General features: G+C 42.0%; 1 non-coding gene across 1 annotated transcript; it reads left to right on the forward strand.

Annotated features, from left to right (window-relative positions):
• The first annotated feature begins 4,168 nt into the window (after window positions 1-4,168).
• On the forward strand, window positions 4,169-4,243 carry LOC123461912. The gene has a single exon (XR_006637957.1). It is a non-coding gene; the product is annotated as a small nucleolar RNA SNORD81 (small nucleolar RNA).
• Window positions 4,244-23,699: the final 19,456 nt, after the last annotated feature.

Here is a 23,699-nt window from a genome sequence, read left to right on the forward strand (position 1 = left end):
ACACCTAAGGTTGTGGGGGACACCTGAATCATACTGCCACAGAGAACTAGACTCTAAAAATAGCTATTGTGATGACAATAAAGAACTCTTCAAAGTGTAAACCTATAAAATAGAGTCACAGCGGATTTGGATTTGGGTCATTTCTTTCATCGTTGCTTCTCTTCCTCCTTCCCCATTTTTTTGAGGTGCAGAGGATCAATCCCAGGACCTTGCCCATATTAGACAATCACTCTACTACTGAGCTACACCCCACCCCCCCAATGAACTTTCTGACTCTTCTTTTTTTAAATCTTTGTTCCTTCCTTTTCAGTTTATTTTCCTTTCAGAGAACTAGAAACAGCACAGAAGTTCAAATATATTCACTCATTTGATGGCTAAGAGGCAGCTTTTCGGGGTAGGCAAGAACTCCTTTGCAGCACACCTTTTTACCTGAGTACTTTGCTCCATGGTTTCAAAGGCTCTGCTTGGGGCCCATATCACTACTCTCCATGTGACCTTCTGTCTTGGGTTGGGAGCCTCAGGGATTCAGTGACAGAGCTGTACATCATGTGTTAGACTGAGGAATGTTTGGGGAAGCCCAACTCACTGAGCCATTGTCAAGGTGAGACAGATGGAGAAGTTGGCCCTGGAGGCAGCTGTGTGGCCACTTCAGTCTGTGCAGCATAGAGAGAGATCTCAAACTGGAATGGCTTCCCAGAGCTACCTCAAACAGAGGCAACGTGGCTTGGCCCTTGTGCCTCTGCATACTGGGTGAATCTCAGGAGGCAGACCACTCCCAGGAGATACTTACTAGCCCCTAGTAGTGAGCCCCTGGGTCCCTGAGAGGAGTATCTGGTCTGTGCAGCCAGCCTCCTCCACCCTCTGACTCGGGAGCCTGTCTCTGAGTCCCTCTCTGTTATAACTGACCACGGAGCAAGGGGTCCGTATCCATTAGAGGCATCAATTACATCAGAGCATCCTTTCATTTCAGAGCATCTGGAAACTTCTATGATTTTGGGAAAAAAAATTCTGCAGTCCCAGTGTGATAGCAGGCAAACATTCTTTGTGGCAGGAAGGGACAGTGTGACTTACTAGTCATAGCTTCCTTTCTAGTGCTCCAATGAGGTGCTAAATTCCATGATTTGTGGCCATCACCTCTGTTTCAGGATGGTACATTTCAAATCCCTAGATAGGCTGATCCTAGGAAATGTGTCCACTAAGCTCTGTAATCCAATCGGGCATGGAGTCAAAGGACTTGCATAGTCAGCACAGGCAGCGAAGGCCTGATGTACTAAAATGCATGAGGCATGAAATTCAGGGCTGGATATAATGGATTAAGGGAAAAGAGAATAATAGAGGTGAATTAAAAATTTCACACTGTCTTATTTTGTTTCCCATTCAAAATAGAATGTCAGCTTACATGGTCATTTTAGTCAAGTTGAAAGAATTTTCTTTTGAGGATATTTGAGTGATTGTCTGAGATTTAGGTCCTAAGCTGGAGCATCTGGCTCAACTAATTCTGCTGTAGGATTGTTTTTCTTTTTTCTTTTTATCACAATCCATAACCTTTTATTGACAACTTCCATATATATACCATATATATACCATAATCATAATTATCTCCCACCACTTTCCTTTCCCCCCTCCCAAATTCCCCCTCCACTGAGTCCCTTCTTTCCAACTAGTCTCTCTTGTATTTTGATGTCATCATTTTGTTTCCTTCTATTACACAGGTCTTAAGTTGATAGTGTCAGCCACTTGAACATTAAGGTCACCACTGTTGGATCTTGGGTTTATTTAAGACTTGATTTCTCTGACTTATTGGGCTCCCGTGACAGCAAGTCAATGGGTAGCTCTGTTCATGCTTTCCATTCATTGTTTTTGCTCCCACTGTGATGATCTAAGGTTTGGTAAAGTGATTAAGTTCATGAAGAATGGGAGTAGCTATTATTGATTCAGTCATTTGGTATCATGCTTTCAAAATGTATTGATAGAAAAATTATTTATTAGCCAATTATGTTGATATATATATCATGGTAGATATTTATGGATTTTGGATATCCCAAGTTTGCTTTTCTTTTCTTTTCCTCTTTTTTTTTTTTTTTTGAGGTAGGGTCTCACTATAGCCCAGGCTGACCTGGAATTCAATCTGCAGTCTCAGGGTGGTCTTGAATTCATGGTGATACTCTTACCTCTGCCTCCCGAGTGCTGGGATTAAAGGTATGGGCCACTATGCCCGGTTTCCTCCCCGCCCCCCAAGGTAGGATTTCACTGTATCCCAGGTTGACCTGGAATTCACAACAGTCTCAGGGGAGCCTTGAACTCATAGTGATACTCTTACTCAGCTCTCTTGAGTTCTGGGACTAAAGGTGTGTGCCACCACATACAGCCCAATTTTTTCTCTCCTATAAAGTATTGGTCTTGTGATCCTGCCCATGTGATTATCTTAAGGAATATCATCATGATCTGTCTTGCCCTTGCCAGAGTTGACCAAGACAAGATCAACATGTGTGCGTGTGTGTGTTGCTGGGGATAGAACTCATTGCTTCATGCCTGTTAGGCAAGCACTGAGCCATTCCCAGCCCTGAGCTTAATGTGATTTTGTTTCTAGAATGAAGGCAGAGAAATGAGCCCAGCATTACCTATGGATGCTTCTAGATGTGAATCTTGGAGAGAACAGGTGGTCTTTGGTCTTCACCATATAGAACATGGCATTGTCTAGACAGAAGGGAGAGAGGAAGGGGCTGGAGAGATGATGGCTTAGTAGTTAAGTGTGCTTTCTGTGCAAGCATGAGGGCCCGAGGAGATGTGAGAGACAGCTCAAATTTGATCCCTGGACTAGGACAGCCAGGTGTGGCCATGCACATCTATAACAGTTCTGTAGGGAAGCAAAGACGGCAGAATCACTGGGGCTTGCAAAAAGCCCACCAAACTCCTGAATCAGTAAGAGAGTCTACCTCAGGAACAAGAGGGGAACAATAGAGGGGACACCCTGTGTTCTCCTCTGGCTACCATATGGAGAAGACCCCCACTACAGGCAAGAGTGCACAGCGTGCCACATGGGCACGTACATGTGTATACATGACATGTACCACACATACACATACACGCACACATGAGAGAGAGAGAGAGAGAGAAAGGAAAAGGCAATGTTTATGAATCTATTTTATTTTCATTTTTCTTTTTAAATATTCTTTTCTTTTTATAAAAATATATTTTATTTTTGGGCTGGAGAGATGGTTTAGCAGTTAAGGCACTTGCCTGCAAAGCGTAGGTTCAATTCTCTAGGACCCACATAAGCCAGATGTACACGGTGGCACATGTGTCTGGAGTTCATTTGCAGTGGCTAGAGGCCCTGGCATGCCCATTCTCTCTCTTTCTTTCTCTCTGTGTCTCTAATAAATAAAAATAAATTAATTTAAAAAAATTTTGCCTTTCTGCGCCTGGCTTTCTGCTGGTGCTGGTGAGTCCTTCCCTTGTGCAGGTTTTTAATTGTTGTTTCCAGGCCTCGGCAGGCCTGCAAAACGCATAGTGCGAGAGGAAGGCGTTGCTTGCAGGCAGGCTCGGTGAACCGAGGCACACTCGGCTGTGGCCTCGCTATGAGGAAGCCTGTGTTGGAATGATGGGGAGGACTGATGCGATATTACTGCTCAAGACAACCTCGGGGCAGAAACGTGCCAAGGATGGATGAGGACTGAGGACCTACAGAGCAAGACAGTTGAACCATGGCTAAACAGCAGGTGGTGGGACAGAAGTGCAGACGCTAACATGGTGCCGTTTTAAACTGTCAGGACCAGCTCTTGTTACACGCTGCTCCTTGCATGCTTTGATCTGGATGGCTTGCTTGGGTAAGAAGACAGCTTATGGGCTCCTGGCATCTACGTTTTGTAATGTGGTCTTTTAATTAATAGCCACCTACGGTTAAAAGTTAAATCATGCTACATACCAAGTTAATGCAATTACTGAAGACATGTCCTCTAAAATTCTTAGGTCCAGAATATGGAGGCCTGCTACATGAAGGTGTTCCTAGTCAGCTGGACAGATGCCCAGCACAAGCTTCATGCAAAGGTGGACAAGTTGGCTTGTTGTCCTGACAGTTTGAAGGGCTCTTTAAGGCAGCAAGTATGGCGGCATATAGCCCCTCATGAGGTGAGGATTGAAAACTTCCCTGTGAGGTGGCTGGCCACTCCAGAATACAGGATGATCACCCCAGCTTGAACTCTCTCACTGATCACTTGATGATAATTAAAGATCTGATATTCTGTTGTGTTTTCCAAGTACCATTTAAATTGCGATCTGGACATAAGACTGAAAGTGTTCTTTTGTTTCAGGCACCTGAATGGAAGCTCTGGAGTAAGAAAGTAAACAATCAGTCATAAATAAAGACATTTTGTAAACTTAAAAAAAGTTTTATTCATTTACTAGAGAGAGAGAGAATGGATATGCCAGGGTTTCTAGCCATTGCAAATGCACACCAGATGCATGCACCACCTTGGGCATCTGTCTTACATGGGTACTAGGGAATCAAACTTGGGTCCTTAGGCTTTGCAGGCAAGTGCTTTAACCATTGAGCAATCTCTCCAGCTCCCTCTTTTAATTTTCTGAAACTTAAATAAATCCTTAAGTTTTGCAAACCTGCTAGTCAGTCCTTGCTTGATTGTTCCAGGCATCAAGATACTCTTTCCAGGAGTGCTCTTTTCTGTTACCACAAACTGTTCCTCTCTGCTGTAATTCAGTAATTATAACAGCATATGCCCATGTAATGTGCACTGAAGTCTTCTTTTCCCTTAGACCAGCAGCCATTTGTTTCCCAGAGCTGTCATGACTAATGACTGCAAATGTGGGGACTCAATGAAAGAAACTTACTTTCTCAAAATTCCATAAGCTAGCCTGGCCGTGGTGGTGCACGCCTTCAATCCCAGCACTAGGGAGGCAGAGGCAGGAGGATCGCCTAGTGTTTGAGGCCACCCTGAGACTACTTAGTGAATTCCAGGTCAGCCTGAGCCAGAGTGAGATCCTACCTTGAAAAACAAAAACAAAAAAATCCAGAAGCCAGAAGCAGAAAACTTAAGACTTTGATCAAGCCCTGCTTTTCCCAACTGGCTCCAGGGATGAATCCTTCTTCACTACTTCCTATTTCTGGCTGCTGGGGGCTGTCTTTGGCAAGGCCAGTTTAACATCACTTCCTATCTGTTTTGTATCTACCCTTTCCCTGTCTTTCTGTACCTCTGCCTTTCTTTCATCAGAATACCGATCACTGGATTTAGGGATGGACCTAATTCTGGATTCTTTTACTTTAAAGCCTTTTACTCTCTGTGAAGGAAACCCTCCTCTCAGATGAACTTACATTTCCAGTTCAACTTCTGCTGAATTTATCTGCTTAAGGGACTCTTTTCAGTCTAGTGCAATCAGCTGTCACCTAGGGGAGATTGGCCGGCCCTTCAGGGTTAGTCAGTTTGGAAGCCCTGTTGATTGTCACTACTTGGGAGGTGGTAATGACAAGTAAGGGGTGGAGGTCAGGGACATTCCTCAGCAGTCTATACAGGATAGTTGTGTGACAAATTATATCTGATCTACAATCACTAGTGGCTGAGAAACCCTGCTTTAGATCTATGACTATTGTCTGTGGCCTTACCACCACCCTGCATGCCCAATCTCATCTGACCTTGGAAGCTAAGCAGGATCCAGCCTTGTTAGTATTTGGATGGGAGGTATAGAGCTATTGTGACATACTAATCTGACTAATTCTGGCTGTGGACAAACAGTACTGACAGTGACCTTGTGAATTGGTATTCTCGTAGGGGAGTCATTAGTAGATGATTTTATTTATTTATTTTTTTTTTTGAGGTAGGGTCTTGCTCTAGCCCAGGCTGACCTGGAATTCACTATGTAGTCTTAACCTAACAATGAACCTCCTACCTCTGCTTCCTGATGCTGGGATCAAAGGTGTGTGCCACCACGCCTGGCTATAGATGATTTAATAAATAATCAATTACAACTGATATAACCGCTATGAAGCATAAAATTTCTTTCATTATTTCACACACATAAAGTTTTACCCTCCCCAAAGAGTTTGTATACTCATTTCCACAAGCTTCAGATTCAAATGTTTTATAAGTTCCTCACTCCACAATCTGAAATGACTGTAAGGTACACATTTAACGTGTGCTTTCAGTGTGGCGTTGGTTTTTTTACCTTCCTTTAAAAGCTTATAAAATCGATGGTGCATTTTATACTGCATATTATCTTGGAATCAAAAACATAATGCATTTAAATTTTTTCCTCCCCAAAACAACAAAATAAAAGGAAAGCAATGAGGTTAAGTAGATAAAAAGCACTCTTCAAGTTCCCTGTTTTCCTGGTATATAGACTGCAAGGTGCTATAGAGGAGGTATTGAATTAAGATTTCTGAGGATGAGACCCAGAAGTAGCAGTTGAAGGAATTCCCTATTGCTTCACATCGAGACCATCCATCAGGTCACTCAATATATATGGAGATTACTAGTTTACAGAAAATCCATTGCTTGTTCAGGGCGAGGCTCTTAGCCCTCTACTCATTGTATGACCTTGAGGAAGGACATCAAGGGACATAACTGATCTGACTGGCCATTACTTTTCTCATTCATAGGTTCCTTTGGCTTTAGATTTGTAGGTGGCATTCAGATCATCTTGATTGATACTGCATGATCTCAGATAATCTAGCAGTCCAAAATAATATAAAGAACCTGGAATCCTGCCTCAACCTCCCTAGTAGTACTAAGATTATTGGTATATATGACCATAATGTGAGATGCTGCATTTTATTTATTGATTTAATCTATTTAATTAATTAATTTGAGGGGCAGAGGGGAGAGAGAGAGAGGGAGAGAGAATGGGCATGCAGGGCCTGCAGCCACTGCAAACAAACTCCAGACGCATGAGCCACTGTGTGCATCTGGCTTACGTAGGTACTAGGAAATTGAACCTGGGTCCATAGGCTTCAAAGGCAAACTCCTTAATCACTAAGCCATCTCTCCAGCCTGATATTTTAACAAGTTCCCTGGATTCTAGTGTTCTAAATCCTATACTTCAGAAAGCAATGAGTACAGCATGTGTTTTCTGACCCACTTGTTCAGATCTGCTGGAATTCCTGGTCATGTCCATCTGTCTACACGCCATTGATGGCAGAGTTGACAGTTGCAACAAAGTCTGCACAGCCCACATAACCTTACATATTGAGCATCTGACCTTTTATAGGAAAGGGCTACTGATCCCTTGTCTAGAGTGATTGCAACCACAGAATTTGGATTCTGAGTTAGTATCTTGGCTTTGCCACGTGTCTTTGTATTTGTCGGGTGGCTTCTCCAGAGCAGTTTCCTGTCTGCAGGGAGGTCATCATCGAGTCCACACCATACAGAACAGTTAGAAGATGAAATGAAGCAGTACAGTGAAGAAATCCACACACAAGACACTTGGGGAGTGTGTTTGAAACTAGATTCCAGGGCTGGAGAGATGGCTTAGCAGTTAAGGTGCTTGCCTGCAAAGCCAAAGGACAGATTCATTCCCAGTACCCACGTAAGCCAGATGCACAAGGGGCACATGCGTCTGGAGTTTGTTTGCAATGACTGGAGGCCCTCTCTTCTCCCTCCTTCCCATCTTCCTTTTCTTTCTTTCTCTTTATCTCTCCCAAATAAATAAACAAAATAGGAAAAAACCCCTAGATTCCAAAGGTTCAATTATAGAGATTCCACCCAGCAGTTCTGCAGAGGAACCTAGGAATGTAACTCTCAAGAGATTCTCCAAAGGGGAAAGTGTGGGGGGTGGGGAGGGAGGGAATTACCATGGGATTTTTTTTATAATCATGGAAAATGCTAATAAAAACTTTAAAAATTAAAAAAAAAAAGAAGAGATTCTGTCTGATCTAAGGGACCCACAGGACCACACTTGGAGATAAACACATAGCAAGCTCCCTGTTCAGTGAGTGCTCTTGCCCGCCCTTGGTTCATGTCCGGTCTCACTTTCAGAAGTGAGAATAAGCTTGTTGCTTGAATCTCTCTGAAATTAAATGTTCCTCAAACAATCCTCATGTCTAGATTCGTCCCTAGGCAGAAAGTTCTTGATTCTGTCCCTCAGAACACAGGAACTCTCTGGAACAAACATTTTACTCATGTCATGATTGTTTCTTTTCCGCAGATTTGTGATTGCTATCCCTCGACGTTATTTTGAGATGGGTTCTACAGGTACAATTAGTGATCAGAACTCATTCATCTCTTAGGTGGGGCTTGACTGCCTTTTATGTAAAAGCAAATCAAGGACACACTTAAGGACATGTATATGGTTCTTTTTTTTTTTTTTTCCTGCGATAGTGTCTCACTCTAGCCCAGGTCGACCTGGCATTCACTCTGTAGTCCCAGGCTAGCCCTGAACTCACAGTGGCCCTACTATTGCCACCTCCCAAGTACCCAACCAGGTAAGTGGTTCTTTTTATTTTTATTATTATTTACATTTCAAGACAAGTGGTTATTGTTGCTTTTGTCTGAGGATAGAAAACTCCACCTGGGGGCTGGGTAAATGGCTTAGTGGTTAAGGTGCTTGCCTGCAAAGCCTAAGGACCTCGGTTCGATTCCCCAGGACCCACATGAGCCAGATGCACAAGGGAACACATGTGTCTGGAGTTCGTTTGCAGTGGCTAGAGGCCCCGGCATGCCCATTTTCTCTTTCTCTCTATCTGCCTTTCTCTCTTTCTCTCTCAAATAAATAAATAAAAAGTATTAAAATAAAAGAAAACTCCTCCTGGTAAGCAGATGACATAAAAAAGATGATATGGCTTTTGAATGTATTATTTCCCCCTTCCTTGAAATATTTTGTCCTAGTAATCATAGATTCAAAAATTTTGGAAAAATTGTCAAGTGTGGTGGTTCACGCCTTTAATCCCAGCAGTTGGCAGGCATAGGCAGGAGGACCTCCGTGAAATCTAAGGCCACCCTGAGACTACATAGTGAATTCCATGTCAGCTTGGGCTAGAGTGAGACTCTACCTGGAAAAACAAAAAACAAACACACAACAACAACCCCCCCCAAAATATTTGGAAAAAATCAATGTGATTCAGTCCCATTTCACAATATATGTCTGCTAATGTGACAGTGGGTTTTGTGAAAAATGTCAATTGCCTTCTAGCCCTGATCCAAGTAAACACACACACACACACACACACACACACACACACACCCCACTGATTTGAATAGATTTTGATATTTATGAAGAAACTATAAATCACACATTGTCTTAAGAACACAGTTTAAATCTCTCAGGGTTACTTTTCTTTTCTTTTTTTTTTTTTAATTTTTTATTTATTTATTTGACAGCGACAGACACAGAGAGAAAGACAGATAGAGGGAGAGAGAGAGAATGGGCGTGCCAGGGCCTCCAGCCACTGCAAACGAACTCCAGACGCGTGCGCCCCCTTGTGCATCTGGCTAACGTGGGACCTGGGGAACCCAGCCTCGAACTGGGGTCCTTAGGCTTCACAGGCAAGCGCTTAACCGCTAAGCCATCTCTTCAGCCCAGTTACTTTTCTTTTACTTGTTAATGTCACTCGTTAATTATTCCAGCTAATACCCATTGAAAGCTATTGAGTTAGGTGACAGGTGTTTTCTGTCTGGTATGCAAGGTCTAGGGCAAGTTTCTGACAATCATTTTTGTTTTCTTTCAAGTTTTAGATGTTTGGGAAACTTTTCCTTTGAAAAACATACTTTTTGGTTTTTTGAGGTTGGGTCTCACTCTTGCCCAGAATGACCTGGAAGTCACCATGTAGTCTCAGGGCGGCCTTGAACTCACAGTGATCCTCCTACTTTGGCCAGAGTGCTGGGATTAAAGGTGTGCACCGCCATGCCCAGCTTTAAAGTAGCATACGAAGAAAGGAGTTTCCTCAGGGCAATCTCCTGCCCTCTATTCTTGGCTGAGCTCTCCCTTCCTCTTCTTCATTTCCTTGCCCCTCCCCCAGCTTGTAACATTCGGCCTCCCCTAGTCCTCCCTCCTCTTTCATAGCTCAGGAGTTCTGTTGATCTTCCCACCTCTTTCCTCAAGCCTCCTCCCCATCTCATGGGTCTCTTTCTTGTTTCATGATCTCTACCCACACTCAAGCAGTGCTAATATACAAACGCACATAAATAGAAAGTAGAAGCTAGTATTTCCACATGAGAGAGAACAGACAGAATTTTTTTTTGCTGAACCCGGGTTACCTAACTTAATAAGTAATGTTTTCCAGTTCCATCCATTATCCTGCAAATTTCATTTTTATTTATAGCTGAAATATAATTCCAGTGTGACTAGCGTTTTTTCATTATGTATTCTTCTGTTGGTGGGTAACTAGTCTGATTCCATTTCTTTGCTACAGTGAGCAGAGCAGCAATAACCAAGTATCACTGTGATAGGGTATAGTCTTTGGGGTATATGCCCAGAAGTGGTGTTTTTGTTAAAATATTTTATTTATTTATAAGAGAGGGAGGGAGGGAAGGAGGGGGAGATAGATAGAAAGAGAGAGAGAGAATGGGCATGCCAGGGTCTCTAGGCACTGCAAACTCCGGACACATGTGCCACTTTTTACATCTGGCTTACGTGGATACTGGGGAATCAAACCTGGGTCCTTAGGCTTCGCAGGCAAGTGCCTTAACTGCTGATCCATCTCTCTAGTCCTCAGAAGTGATATTTTGTTTTAACTATTTATTTACTTTTTTTAAAAAATTTACTTTTTATTTACTTTTTTGTTTTTCAAGGTAGGGTCTCATCTAACCCAGGCTGATCTGGAACTCACAGTGACCCTCCTACCTCTGCCTCTCAAGTATGTGTGTGTGTGTGTGTGTGTGTGTGTGTGTGTGTAAATCTAGATTCCTCATATAGGAGAATCTTATGATTTCTTAAGAATATTTTCTTACCTATCAAAAATTCAGTGGAGTGCAGCATTTTTCATTTGCATCAGTAATTAGCTTAGCTGTACATAGAACCAGACATTGAAACTTTTTGAGTAGCCTCAGATTGCCCTTTGACATTCCAATTAGTGCAAAAATTAGAGATGTCATTTCTGAGGAAAGAATCAGAGTATTAGAGCTCATTTGTGAGGTAATTGAAAGGCACATTTGAATGTCAGTTTTTATAGTTCAGAATTTCTAATCTAGAGCTAACTTTGACCCTGGTTAATACCATTGTAAGAGGGAAATTTATTTTTTCTACACATACCATGTCAGATGGAATATTATACTTAAACAAAGTGTGAGAGAGTTTGTAAATACTTTTTTCTATTCAGATAAAAAAGAATCATATTTATCTTATCTTAAATCTAGTCCTATGGTTTGTTATGGATTTCATATAAAAAACTGAGACCCTTGGGTTGGAGAGATGCCTTAGCAGCTAAGGTGCTTGCCTGTGAAGCCTAAGTACCCAGGTTTGATTTTCCAGGACTCATGTAAGCAAGATACACAAGGTGGTGCATGTGTCTAGAGTTTGTTTGCAGTGGCTGGAGGCTTTAGAATGCCCATTTTTTCTCTCTCTCTCTCTTCCTCTCTCTCTCAAATAAATACAAACATACATAAACAAACAAATAAAATAAAAAGAAATTGAGACCAAAAGCTGGAATGGTGGAACTTATTGTGATATGAGAGTGTTGGAAACAGAGGCAGGAGACTCATTCATGATTTTAAAGCCAGTCTGGTCTATATAGTTGAACCTGTCTCAAAACACCAAAATAGGAAAAAGAAAAAGAAAAAAGTATTTGAGGTACTGAGAACCATTTTGACTGAACATCACTCAATCAAGCAGAAATGGTTACCTTTTGTCATGATTGTTATATTGTGTTAGTCCAGTTCAGTATAAGATGTGTTTAATTATTTTCTTCCGCATTTAGCAGATATTGAATTATAAATATTTCCCTCCTTTTGCCTTTCTGGGTTACCATTTCAACTTCACTCTACAGGTACAGAGCACAAGAATGCATCATGGCAGAGATGTGAAAATGAAAAGTTAAAGGATAGAGTTACATCAAGAATGATCAGGGGGGCCGGGCGTGGTGGTGCACGCCTTTAATCCCAGCACTTGGGAGGCAGAGGTAGGAGGATTGCTATGAGTTCAAGGCCACCCTGAGACTCCATAGTGCATTCCAGGTTAGCCTGGGCTAAAGTAAGACCCTTCCTTGAAAAACCAAAAAAGAAAAAAATAGGGAATGGTTAGGGCACAAGAATGAAATTAGTCTTGCATTTTGCATGATCTTTTCTTTTTTGAAAAAATCATAAAGACATTTAGAAAAATCACCATTGTTACAATCTAACAGAAAAACCTAGTAGCATACGATGATACCATTTACTTATAGCTAAACCATATGCTAAACAATTAATTAACTTTAAAATTAAAAATAATATTTTTATTTATTTATTTATTTATTTATTTATTTCACAGAGGAAGAGGGAAGGGGGGAGAGAGAGAGAGAGAGAGAGAGACAAAGTGGATGCACCAGGGCCTCCAGCCACTGCAAACAAACTTCAGACTCATGCGCCCCCTTGTGCTCTGGCTAACATGGGTTCTGGGTACTGGGGAATTGAACCTGGGTCCTTTGCTGTTGCAGGCACACACCTTAACTGCTAAGTCATCCTTCCAGCCCAACTTTTTTTTTCTTTTTAATTATTTTGAGGTAGGGTCTCACTCTAGCTCAGGCTGACCTGGAATTCACTATGTAGTCTCAAGGTGGCCTTGAACTCATGGTGATCCTCCTACCTCTGCCTCCCGAGTGCTGGGATTAAAGGTGTGCACCACCACACCTGGTGCACAACTTTTTTCTTTTTTAAAAATATTTTATTTTTATTTATTTATTAGAGACACAGAGAAGGTGTGTGTGTGTGTGAGAGAGAGAGAGAGAGAGAGAGAGACAGAGAATGGGCCTGCCAGGGCCTCTAGCCACCGCAGACAAACTCCAGATGCATGCACCACCATGTGCATCTGGCTTACTTGGGACCTGGAGAACTGAACCGGAGTCCTTCGGCTTCACAGGCATGCATCTTAACTGCTAAGCCATCTCTCCAGACCCCAAAAGTTCAGTAACTTTGTTCATTTACTAAGCTCCTGTGTTATGCACTGCCCTTGGCCTCAAGAGGCTGAGGATACACAAATTTTCTTCTATGGGAGAAAGCATTCTGATCTTGAAGGAGAGGCATTAAACAAAGAAGCAAACATAGGATGTCAAGCATCAGAATAAAGGGAATGGAGATGGGATTGTCTTAGATGGGCCATTCAAGGAAGTGCACCTGAAGGAAGTAAGAGAGTAAGCTCCCACTCTTGAGGAGGAGGAGGGCTCCAGGCAGAGGGAAATGCAGACACGAGTTCCAGGGCGGAATGCAGAATGAGTTCTGTACCGTGAGGGAAGGTAGGGTAGCCTGTGTAACCATAGTGGAAAGAACATGGGAAAGACATGGAACCCAGAAGTGAGTGGAGATCAATCACACACAGTCTCAAGGTCATGACAAGGATTTTGGAAGAAGGAAGAAAGATGGAAAACCAATGGAAGACTTTGAGCAAAGGAAGAAAATTATCTGAATTAAGTTTTGTTTTTTAAAAAAAGGGGGTGCTGAAGAGATGGCTTAGTAGTTAAAGTGCATGCCTGTGAAGACTAAAGACCAATGTTCAAATCTCCAAGTCCCATATAAGACAGATGCACAAAGTGGCACATGCATCTGGAGTTTGTTTGCAGTGGCTGGAGGCTCTGGAGCACCCATTCTCTTCCTCTCTCATGACCTCTCTCAGATAAATAAATAAATAAATAAATAAATAAATAAATAAATAAATAAATAAATAAAATATTTTAAAAAAATAAACACAAAAGTAGAAGGTTGACTACTAGGGAAGAGACAGGAGTCAGCAGGAGTTGGAGAGGGATAAGAGAGGGTAATGAGAGGTGAATATGATCAAAATACATTTTATACACATCTGATAATGCCATGATGATACATATTACATGAGTAATTAATAAGGTTAACAAACAACTTACAGGATAACCAGACGGATAGCTTGAGAAAGAAACGTAGGAGCACAAAGGTGGAAACAGAAGGATTAATTAGGTCAATTAGGAAATGCTTGCAAGTTGACAGTGGCAGAAATAGGTGAGCTATTTATTAAACCATTTCCTCTTTCTCCTAGTTACACAGCGAGGTGATCTTAGCTTCCTTTAGCTATGTGTGGCCATGTGGCGTTGATCTATTTAATATTATGCACAAGTGATGTAGGCCTGATCCACAAACCCTCCTCTGTACAGCCCTGCACATTCCTTCCTTTTGTGGCTTTAGATGCCAAGGCTTAAGATGCCACAGGGCATAGGAGGCCGGACCCCAGCATCATAGCTACTCACTGATCAAGAGTGAAAATTAGCTCTTTTGGTCTAAATGACTGCTGTTTCGACATAACCTCTAATATTGCCTTCACTGAGAATTAATGAATAATTTTTCCTTAAACCCAAAAGCTAAAGATGAAGAGATTCTGTATATATTTGACCAAGAAAAAAATAATTCCTGAGCTTTTGGATATGACTGATAGGGAAGTAAGAATGAGTACCAGGCAATGAGAATGTCTTTGCATTGAACATTTGGAGGACAGAGTTATCATTTATTGAGATGGAAAGATCAGAGAAGGAGTAGTGCCTGTAGGGCAGAAAAGTATGATTTTAACATGTTACCCCTGGGGGGCCTGATATGGTCTTCATCACCATTCTTCCACACAAGTGCTATCACCTTAATGTTTGAGATGAGGAAATCGAGTCTTGGCAAAGAAAGGTGATTTGCTCAAGGAAAGAAGTTTGTGGAGAGGATTTTCATTTAGGTGTCTGTGGCTTCAGTCCTGAGTTGACCTTCTTAACCACTTTAGCGTCCTGCCATGTCAAAAAAAAAAAAATGCTTTCGATGATCACATGCAGCCTAATGGATTTATTATATGCAACAAATAAAATTCCTTACGATGCAGATGGCTTAGTGGTTAAGGCACTTGCCTGCAAAGCCAAAGGACCTAGGTTCCATTCCCCAGGACCTGCATAAGGCAGATGCACAAGGTGGCATATGCATTTGGAGTTTGTTTGCAGTGGCTGGAGGTCCTGGCATGCCCATTTTTTTCTCTCTCTCTCTTTCTGCTCCTCTCTCTCTCTCTCAAATAAATAAAAATAGAAAAAAATTGAAAAAAATTAAAACGAATAAAAAAGAAAAGAAGGCTGGGTATGGTGGCACATGTCTTTAATCTCAGGACTCAGGAGACAGAGACAGGAGGGGATCTCTGTAAGTTTGAGGCCAGCTTGGAACTACAGAGTGAATTCCAGGTCAGTCTGGGCTAGAGTCAGATCCTATCATCTCAAAAGAAAAAGAAATTAAAAAAAAGAAAAGCAAAAAAAGAGAGAGGAGAAAAAATAGAAGGGGGTGCTTTAAAAATGACTATTTTAGCAAAGTGGAATTGATGTGCATTTTTCGTTGGCATTGTCTACTGCAAAATCTTCCTTCTTATTCTGCAGGGGTATTTATTCATTTGGTTTGAGGAAGATTAGGATTGTTTCAGCAAGAAAGAAAAGAACAAGACTGGGTAAATATTCTGTCCTTAGCACTCAGAGCAGGAGGGGCATTTGTTTGCAAAGCTTGATGGACCAAATTTGATTCACCACTTAAAGTTGATACAAAAGTATTGAATGCATCTGGAGTTCATTTGCAATGGCAAGAGGCACTGGCGTGCCCATTCTCTGTTTCTCTTTGTCCCTTTGCTTGCATATAAATTTAAAAATATACTCATTTCTTTCTTTTCTTTTGGTTTTTTGAGGTAGAGTCTTGCTTTAGCCCAGGCTTACTTGGAATTTATTGTATAGTTTCCGAGTGGCCTTGAACTCACGATGATCCTCCTTCCTCTGCCTCCCAAGTGCTAGGATTAAAGGTGTGAACCACCACACCTGGCTGTATGTATGTATGTGTATGTATATATACACACATACATATACATGTGGTATTTCAAGGTAGGGTCTTACTCTGGTCCAGGTTGACCTGGAATTAACTATGTAGTCTCAGAGTGGCCCCAAACTCTCAGCAATCTTCCTACCTCTGCCTAACCGGTGCTGGGATTAAAGATGTGTGCCACCACACCCAGAAGAAAAAAAAAAAAAAAAATATATATATATATATATATATATATATATATATATATATATATATATATATATAAAGATTTGGGGTAGTCTGTTTATTTGTGGTGCTGGGGATCAAACTCTGGGCCTCACAAATGCTAGGCAAATACTACCACTGAACCACACACAGCCCCAGCAGACTGGAATATTTTGGAGTTCCCAGCAAGGTAGAAGTGTTTTAACAAGGCTTTACAATGATCAGAAGATTTATTTCTAAAACTCTCTTGTGAACCCTTACAATGGAAAGACCATGAACATTTTTCCGGAGCATAGTGAGAATGATTCTTCCACCCTTCGGCCTGAGCTGGGAGGCGCAGTATGCTTAGAAGGACGCTTTCACTTAGGGGCCGTCTGTGACAGAGATGTGAATGAGGAGAAAGCCTGTTATTTCTCTCCGAATGATGTATCTGGAAGAAGAATGAAATAGAAAGGGAACACAAGAAACCTAGTATCCACTTCTGTGTCCTGACACTGGTTTCCTCCTATTGGACTAGAAGGGCCAGAGAAGAACATAAATTTTCTCTGCTGAGTGAGGCTTTTCTTGTGGCATGTATCTGTAAGTCACCCGAGGAGTCTGAAAGAGTGCTATTGACTGAAGGCTGTGTCTCCTTAAAAGTCATATGCTGAGGGCTGGAGAGATGGCTTAGCAGTTAAGGCATTTGCCTGTGAAGCCTAAGGACCCAGGTTCAACTTTCCAGGTCCTACATAAGCCAGATGCACAAGGTGATGCAAGGTCACAGTCATGCACACAAGGTGGCACACACACCTGGAGCTCAATTGTAGTGGCTGGAGGCCTTGGTGCACCAATTCTCTCTCCTGTTGGGCTTACCTCAAAAAAAAAGAAAACACAAGAAAAGAACATTCATTCATATGCTGAAACCTAGTCCCCATTTGATGGCAAAGGCTTTGGGAAGTAATTTGATCACAATGGCAGAAACTTCAAGACCTACGTTAATGTTCTTATCAAGGAGGTCTCAGAGAATTGTCTCGCTGCCCGTGAGGACACAGTGAGGAGGTGCCAGCTGTGCCTCAGGAAACGGAACTTTACTGGACATGGAATCTCTAGGTGCCCTACCTTGGACTTCTCAGCTTCTAGAACTACGTGTTATGAACTTAACAATCGTTATCTTGATGAGCCCTCTCATCTATGGCACTCTGTCCTAGTAACTCTGAAATCTCACACAGGTTTTAGGGAGAGCCTCGCCTCTGGGATGGGGCTGTGTGAAGCACGGCCTGGGGTAATGAGTTTGCTAAGGAGGCAACTCTGTTGGTGAATCTTTGAATGTTCTCCCTTTCCTCGGTGGTTTAGACAATTGTGCATGACCTGTCAATGTTCCCCAGGTATCCTGATGAGGACGGACGGAAGCAATGAGAGTGTGCAGGGCCAACTGAATCATGAAATTGGGAGCGGGGCTTCTGTCTTTTAATTTAACTCTTAGACAATGTTATAGATATTGTCAAACATAGCCTACGTCAGTAGACAAAATCAAAGGTTTTTCTTTTGATTTTTCAAGGTAGAGTCTCACTCTAGCCCAGGCTGTCCTGGAATTGGCTATGTAGTAGTCTCAGGGTAGCCTTGAACTCACAGCAATCCTCTGCTTCCCGAGCACTAGGATTAAAGGTGTACACCATCATGCTGGCTCGTTAGTTTTTCTTGTAGTATTCATTTTCATTCAGTTACTGTTTCATATGAAACTTTCATAAAAATAACTTTGTCATTTCCTAGCCTTGGTGTTAATGATATAGGCCAACAATATATACATTGCTGCTCAGAGGTCTATGCAGTGCTCTAAGGATTAGAGTAGAGAAGCAAAAGAAATAATCTGCCCAAGGAGTAAAGATACAAGAAAGGATCGACCGAGAAGGCAGGAGACAACTAAAGGATAATTCGGTACTAACTGGAAGGAGCTGGGTGCTGGTGGGTAGATTATCAAGGGTGGAACATCCTAGGACCATCATAAAAAGACCTGGAAACCAGAGGCTTTGGAGTGCTGTGGAATCTCAAGTAGCCTGGGCGGGCTGGAACATGACATTCCAAATGGAGGTTCGTAGGGGAGGGGACAGCGAAGGCAGGCTGGCTATTCTTAGGAAGGGTGGCAGATGGCACACTGTTGGGTATGTGTTCAATAGTTGTTGGTGAAAAGGATTTTAAGTGAAACAGTGATGTGATCACTCGTTTTAAAAGGCCTCTAGCTGAGAAATCAATAGTCTGGGTGGATGGAGATACATTAGGCTAGATGCCAAGTCCAGGCTTGACACACCTTTTAGCATGTACAGTGCTAAAGACCAGCTCGTACCTTCCATGCCAGTATTCAGAGCATGGTGATCAGACTTATCTACCCAGTACCCCAAACACTGCTTTCTTTTTTTCTTTTCTTTTGGTTTTTTGAGGTAGGGTATTGCTCTAGCCCAGGCTGACCTGGCATTCACTATGTAGTCTCAGGGTGGCCTCGAACTCTCAGCAATCCTTCTACTTCTGCATCCCAAGTGCTGGGATTAAAGGTGTGCACCACCACACCCACTACCATACACTTTCTGTATGTATTAACTACAACACATATTTCTCCACAAGCAAAAAAAGAGAATCGGACACACACACACACACACACACACACACACACACACACACACAAAAGAGAATTAGGTCAATTTCTTCATGAAAAAAAAATTGTACTAAAGAACAAAGCATGAGTTAAGAGTTTTGTACCAAACTTTATTGTTAGTAACTGTATGAAAGTGACATCTCAGGTTATCAAAGATCATAATTTGTTTTGTAGAATATCAAAATCACAGGACACACTCCAAGAAGTGCATTAATACATTATTCTTGCAAACAATGATATGCACATGTCCTCTGATGAATATTAAACTACAAACCTTGAACTAAGCTTTTTGTTGTATTTATTCATTTACTTACTTATTTTTTTAATTTTTTTATTTTTTTTAGGTAGGCTCTCACTCTGGCCCAGGCTAACCTAGAATTCACTATGTAGTCTCAGGGTGGCCTCGAACTCATAGCGATCCTCCTACTTCTGCCTCCCGAGTGCTGGGATTAAAGACGTGTGCCACCACGCTTGGTGAAATAAGCCTTTTTATTTTTCCCTAGGGTCACTTACCTAGCTAATGGAAATCTCTGTGTCCCTTGCTAAAGGGAGAAACTAAATGGGCTTTGATTTGAGGAGCAGAGCATTCGTACTTTAAATCCCAGCCAAGAATCCCCACAAACAACGCCAGAGGAAAGATGGCCATTGCACATTTCTTTTTCTTTTATTATTATTTCATATTTTATTTTACTTTCTGCCATTCCATTTTTTATCTGCATGTGAAGTTTTCATGGGCTTCACCATTAATCTCCAACTGTTTCTTATCACCAGCTTTGTATCGGAAAAGTTCGTGGTTAGAAGTATTAGAAGATGACTATAAAGTGTTTTCTTCCTCCACCTCCTCTTCCTTTGCCTCTGCTTTCTGTTCTCTCCCTCCCTCTCTCTGTTCCTTCCTTCCCCCATTCCCATCCTCCTTCTTTTCAAGTAGGATTTCCTTTTATAAGTAAATGTATTTTTATTTATTTATTTACTCGAGAGAGAGAGAGAGAGAAAATGACAGAGAGAGAGAGACAGAGAACAGGTGTACTAGGGCCTCCAGTCACTGCAGAAGAACTCCAGACCCATGTGCTACCTTTTGCATCTGGCTTACATGGGTACTGGGCAATCAAGCCTGGGGTCCTTTGGCTTTGCTGGTAAATGGCTTAACCACTAAGCAATCCCTTCAGCCCATGGTTTCCTTTACTAGGTAGGCTTAGTACTCCCTTTGTAGCCCAGGATGGCCTAAAATTCACGGAAATTCTTCTGCTTCAACCTCCTGAGTGATGGTACGTCAGGTGTGCCACACCATGCCTGGCTCCAAGATACATTTTAGTGCACAAGAAGCAACAAGTTTTTTGGTGTTGTTTTGGCCAGTTAAATAGTGTTTATAGAATATTACACAGAAATATGTAGTTCTGTGCTAAGTCTGGGTGTTGTGTGATCAGAACATTAAAAAGGCTTAGATATCAGGCACCAGCCGGGTTTTACATTTCCTGTAAAGCCTAGGTCCTGGGGACGTGTTTGTTTTATTTTGTTCATTTCTGCAATGTTGGTGATGGAATCTAGACTCTTTCACATACTAGACAAATGCTCTATCACTGAGTTATATTCCCTGCCTTTTTACTTTTATAATTTTGAAACTGGGTCCCACTAAGTTGCCAAGGCAAACTCATGATCCCCCTGCCTTAGCCTCTGGAGTAGCTGGGATTGCAATCCTGTGCCACTAGGCCTGGATTATCATTTTCTTTTAACAAAAGGATAAGATTAGCCCATAGGAACCAAGTATGAAAGGAACAATTAAAAGACTGATGAGGGAAGACAGATTTTGGCTGAAAACAGATGGGAACAGCAGATCTGGAAGAAGCCGACAGTTAGAGCAGGGCTCCTTTCTGGAAGACCAGCATGGGTGAGCAGGTCTCTTTGAAGAAGGACCTAATAGAATGGTATGCATGGAAACACCTTTCCAAATTGAGCTCTCAGATAAGGGTGTGGTTGGGGGGCGGTGACCTCAAACACAACTCATCTTCCAGAAATGCTGCCAAAGGTCAAGTGTGTTTTCTGGAGCATGGCTCTCTGTGGAGTTAGATTCAAGTCCAACCAATGCTCATTGAGATCAGACCTCTCACAGCCAGCTTCCCAGTTGTCTTATGAACTAGTCACAGTTTTGCAATAATTCCAGAGGTACGTAGTAAATGAACCCCCTTTGCAGGTTAGGAAGTTGATTATGGGAGAGGTTAAGTGACTCACCTAATATTAGAGATATGATCATGACAGGGTCTGAATACAGACCTTGGAACCCTCCCCATTGAGATCTGTGCCTTTCCTCTAAAGGTTCTCTCTTTCCCTGTTCCATTTCTGCCCTAAAACTCATTGGAAACAGAAGCTGCAGGAGGTGTGTAATCAGAGGGACTAAACCAGACAGCCTTCCACTTGATGGTTCTCAGGGGACAAATCAAAGCCGGAAGGTAACTGCCAACAGAGCCAACTTGGTTTGGCTCAGGTGGATTAAGAGGTAAGTTAGAACTCACTGAATGATGTACCTACGGGCTCTCCTCTCCTCCCACCTTCTCTGCTACAAATGGAGCTATGGAAACTCTGCTGCTTCACTCCATCCATAAGCCACATATAGAGATATTTCAACAAAGAGCCACTCATTTAGAAATATTCTTTGACTTAAGAGTTAGCTGAGATGAAGCTGAAGCAAGGCATGTTTTGGAGAGTGGAGAGTCAGTTCGTCTTAACACCGGCGGCAGCGTGATAGTGCTGAGAGCAGGGGCGGTTAAGGAGTTGTGCTTTTGCCTGACGCTGGCGCTTCCCGTGGGGCGGTCCATTCTCGGGGCGGTATGTGGACCAGTGTGACCCTCACCACTATAAAGAACGTGCGATCGAAGCAGGTTACATGAAGAGATGGAAGAAAAGAAGCAAACCGCAGGGTAGTCAGCAGCCGACGCAAGCACGGAGCTGTGGTGCAGCAGGACAGGTGGACTCTCAGACAGTAGACATAAGACCACTCCAAGCCAGCTGGAACCAACCTAGCCTACCAAGAGAGATGACTGCTAACTGTCCTTAAATTCATTGTAATGCATCTGCTTATCATTAGCCTTGTAAAGTGTCTGTTTTTATCATGCATCTGACATCATGTCCCCAAATGAAAACTTCACAGAAAGATAGAAAAGGTCACTAAACCTGATTCTGAAAAAATACTGATCCGTTCTTGAAATTCCCACCTTTATTCCACCTTAACTCATGGATGTTCAGTTCCTCCATTGAAAAGTATCCCCCGACATAAGGCCTGGGATATATGTTTCTGGTACAGATCTCTAATTCTGACGACTTCAGAGGCTGACACATAAGGATGGCAAGTTTAAGGCCTGCTTGAAGTATAGAATAAGTTGAAGGCCAACCTGGGAAACTCAGGGCCTCTTGCTGCTGAAACAAGCTCTAGACACATGTGCCACTTTGTGCATCTGGCTTTATGTGAGTACTAGGGAATAGAACTTGGGCTGTCAGGCTTTGCAAGCAAGCACTTTTACTGGCTGAGCCATCCCTCCATCCTGAATGTCATCTCTCAGACCTACCTAGTCTTTACCATCCGCAATATGGTTATTATCCCCAATTCATCAATAGGAAAAAGAAGAAGAGTCACTGAGTAATTTCCCAAGTCACGTAGCTGGTACAGGATACTCACTCATGTAGCCTGGTTCTAGGCTACATGCTTGCCTTTGTGTTGATAGTGATAGGAACAAAAGGTTTCCAATAGAAGATGGAGGTTAGAGTCTTGACTACTCTTACTTCCTGTGGGATTTTAGAACGTGTCACCTGAACATTCTTTAGTTTTCAGATCTGCTTGCAGCATCTTTTCTCTGCTAATTGTACTGGATGCTTGGAATTTATGGTGAATGAGAACAGATCCCTGCTCTTGGGACGTTCACAGCAGAGGCGCTAATTATTATTAATTGATTATGACTGTAGGAAGTGCTGTGTGAGCACAGGGGTGTTCCCTAGGCTGAAGTGTGACATGACCACCCATTTGAATGTCTTCATATTTCTTGCATCATTTAACTATTATGGAGATAAAATGAGTGAGTACATCAGAACAGACTCTACAAAAGAAACAAATACATGCAATTTTATATATCAGCATCATGATTTCAAGGGCAAGTTCATATCTCTGATAATGTGCTTCAAATTGGTTAAAATTTTAATTTAATTTATTTATTTGAGAGAAAGAGAGAGAGAGAGAGAGAAAGAGGTGGAGGAGAATGGGTATGCCAGGGCCTCTAGCCATTGCAAATGAACTCCAGATACATGTGTCACTTTGTGCATCTGGCTTACATGGGTACTGGGGAATTGAACCTGCGTACTCAGGCTTTGTAGGCAAGTGCCTTAACCGCTAAGCCATCTTTCCAGCTCCAAATTGTTCTTTTTTAACATTTTATTTTTATTTATTTATTTATTTGACAAAAGAGGGAGAGAGAGAGAGAAACAATGGGTGTGCCAGGGCCTCAAGCCACTGCAAATGAACTGTAGACACATGTGCCCCCTTGTGCATTTGTGCAACATGGGTCCTGGGAAATTGAACCTGGGTCCTTTGGCTTTGCAGGTAAATGCCTTAACTGCTAAGCCATCCCTCTATTCTCCAAATTAGGTTTTTTTTTTTGTTTTTTTGTTTTTTTTTACTACCCACAGTAATCTATACAGACTCCAGTTATGTTTTAGATATTAAAGACCTTAGTAGGTGGCTCAGAATGATTTTTAGGCTTGCTAGCCTCAGGGGACACCCGGATAAGAAGGAAGTTGGAAAGAAAAACCAAATATACCTATAGCCATGCTGCACAAACGAACCAAACTTATGCTTTACAAACTTCAGAATGTTCATGTCATAAAACCATATAAGTCTATCCATCTTCCCTCTTTTCTCTCTCTATACGTACATACATATATGTATGTGCATATAATAACATATTTGCATA

The sequence above is a fragment of the Jaculus jaculus genome, chromosome 6, assembly GCF_020740685.1.
Source record: "Jaculus jaculus isolate mJacJac1 chromosome 6, mJacJac1.mat.Y.cur, whole genome shotgun sequence".
Classification (NCBI taxonomy): Eukaryota; Metazoa; Chordata; class Mammalia; order Rodentia; family Dipodidae; genus Jaculus; species Jaculus jaculus.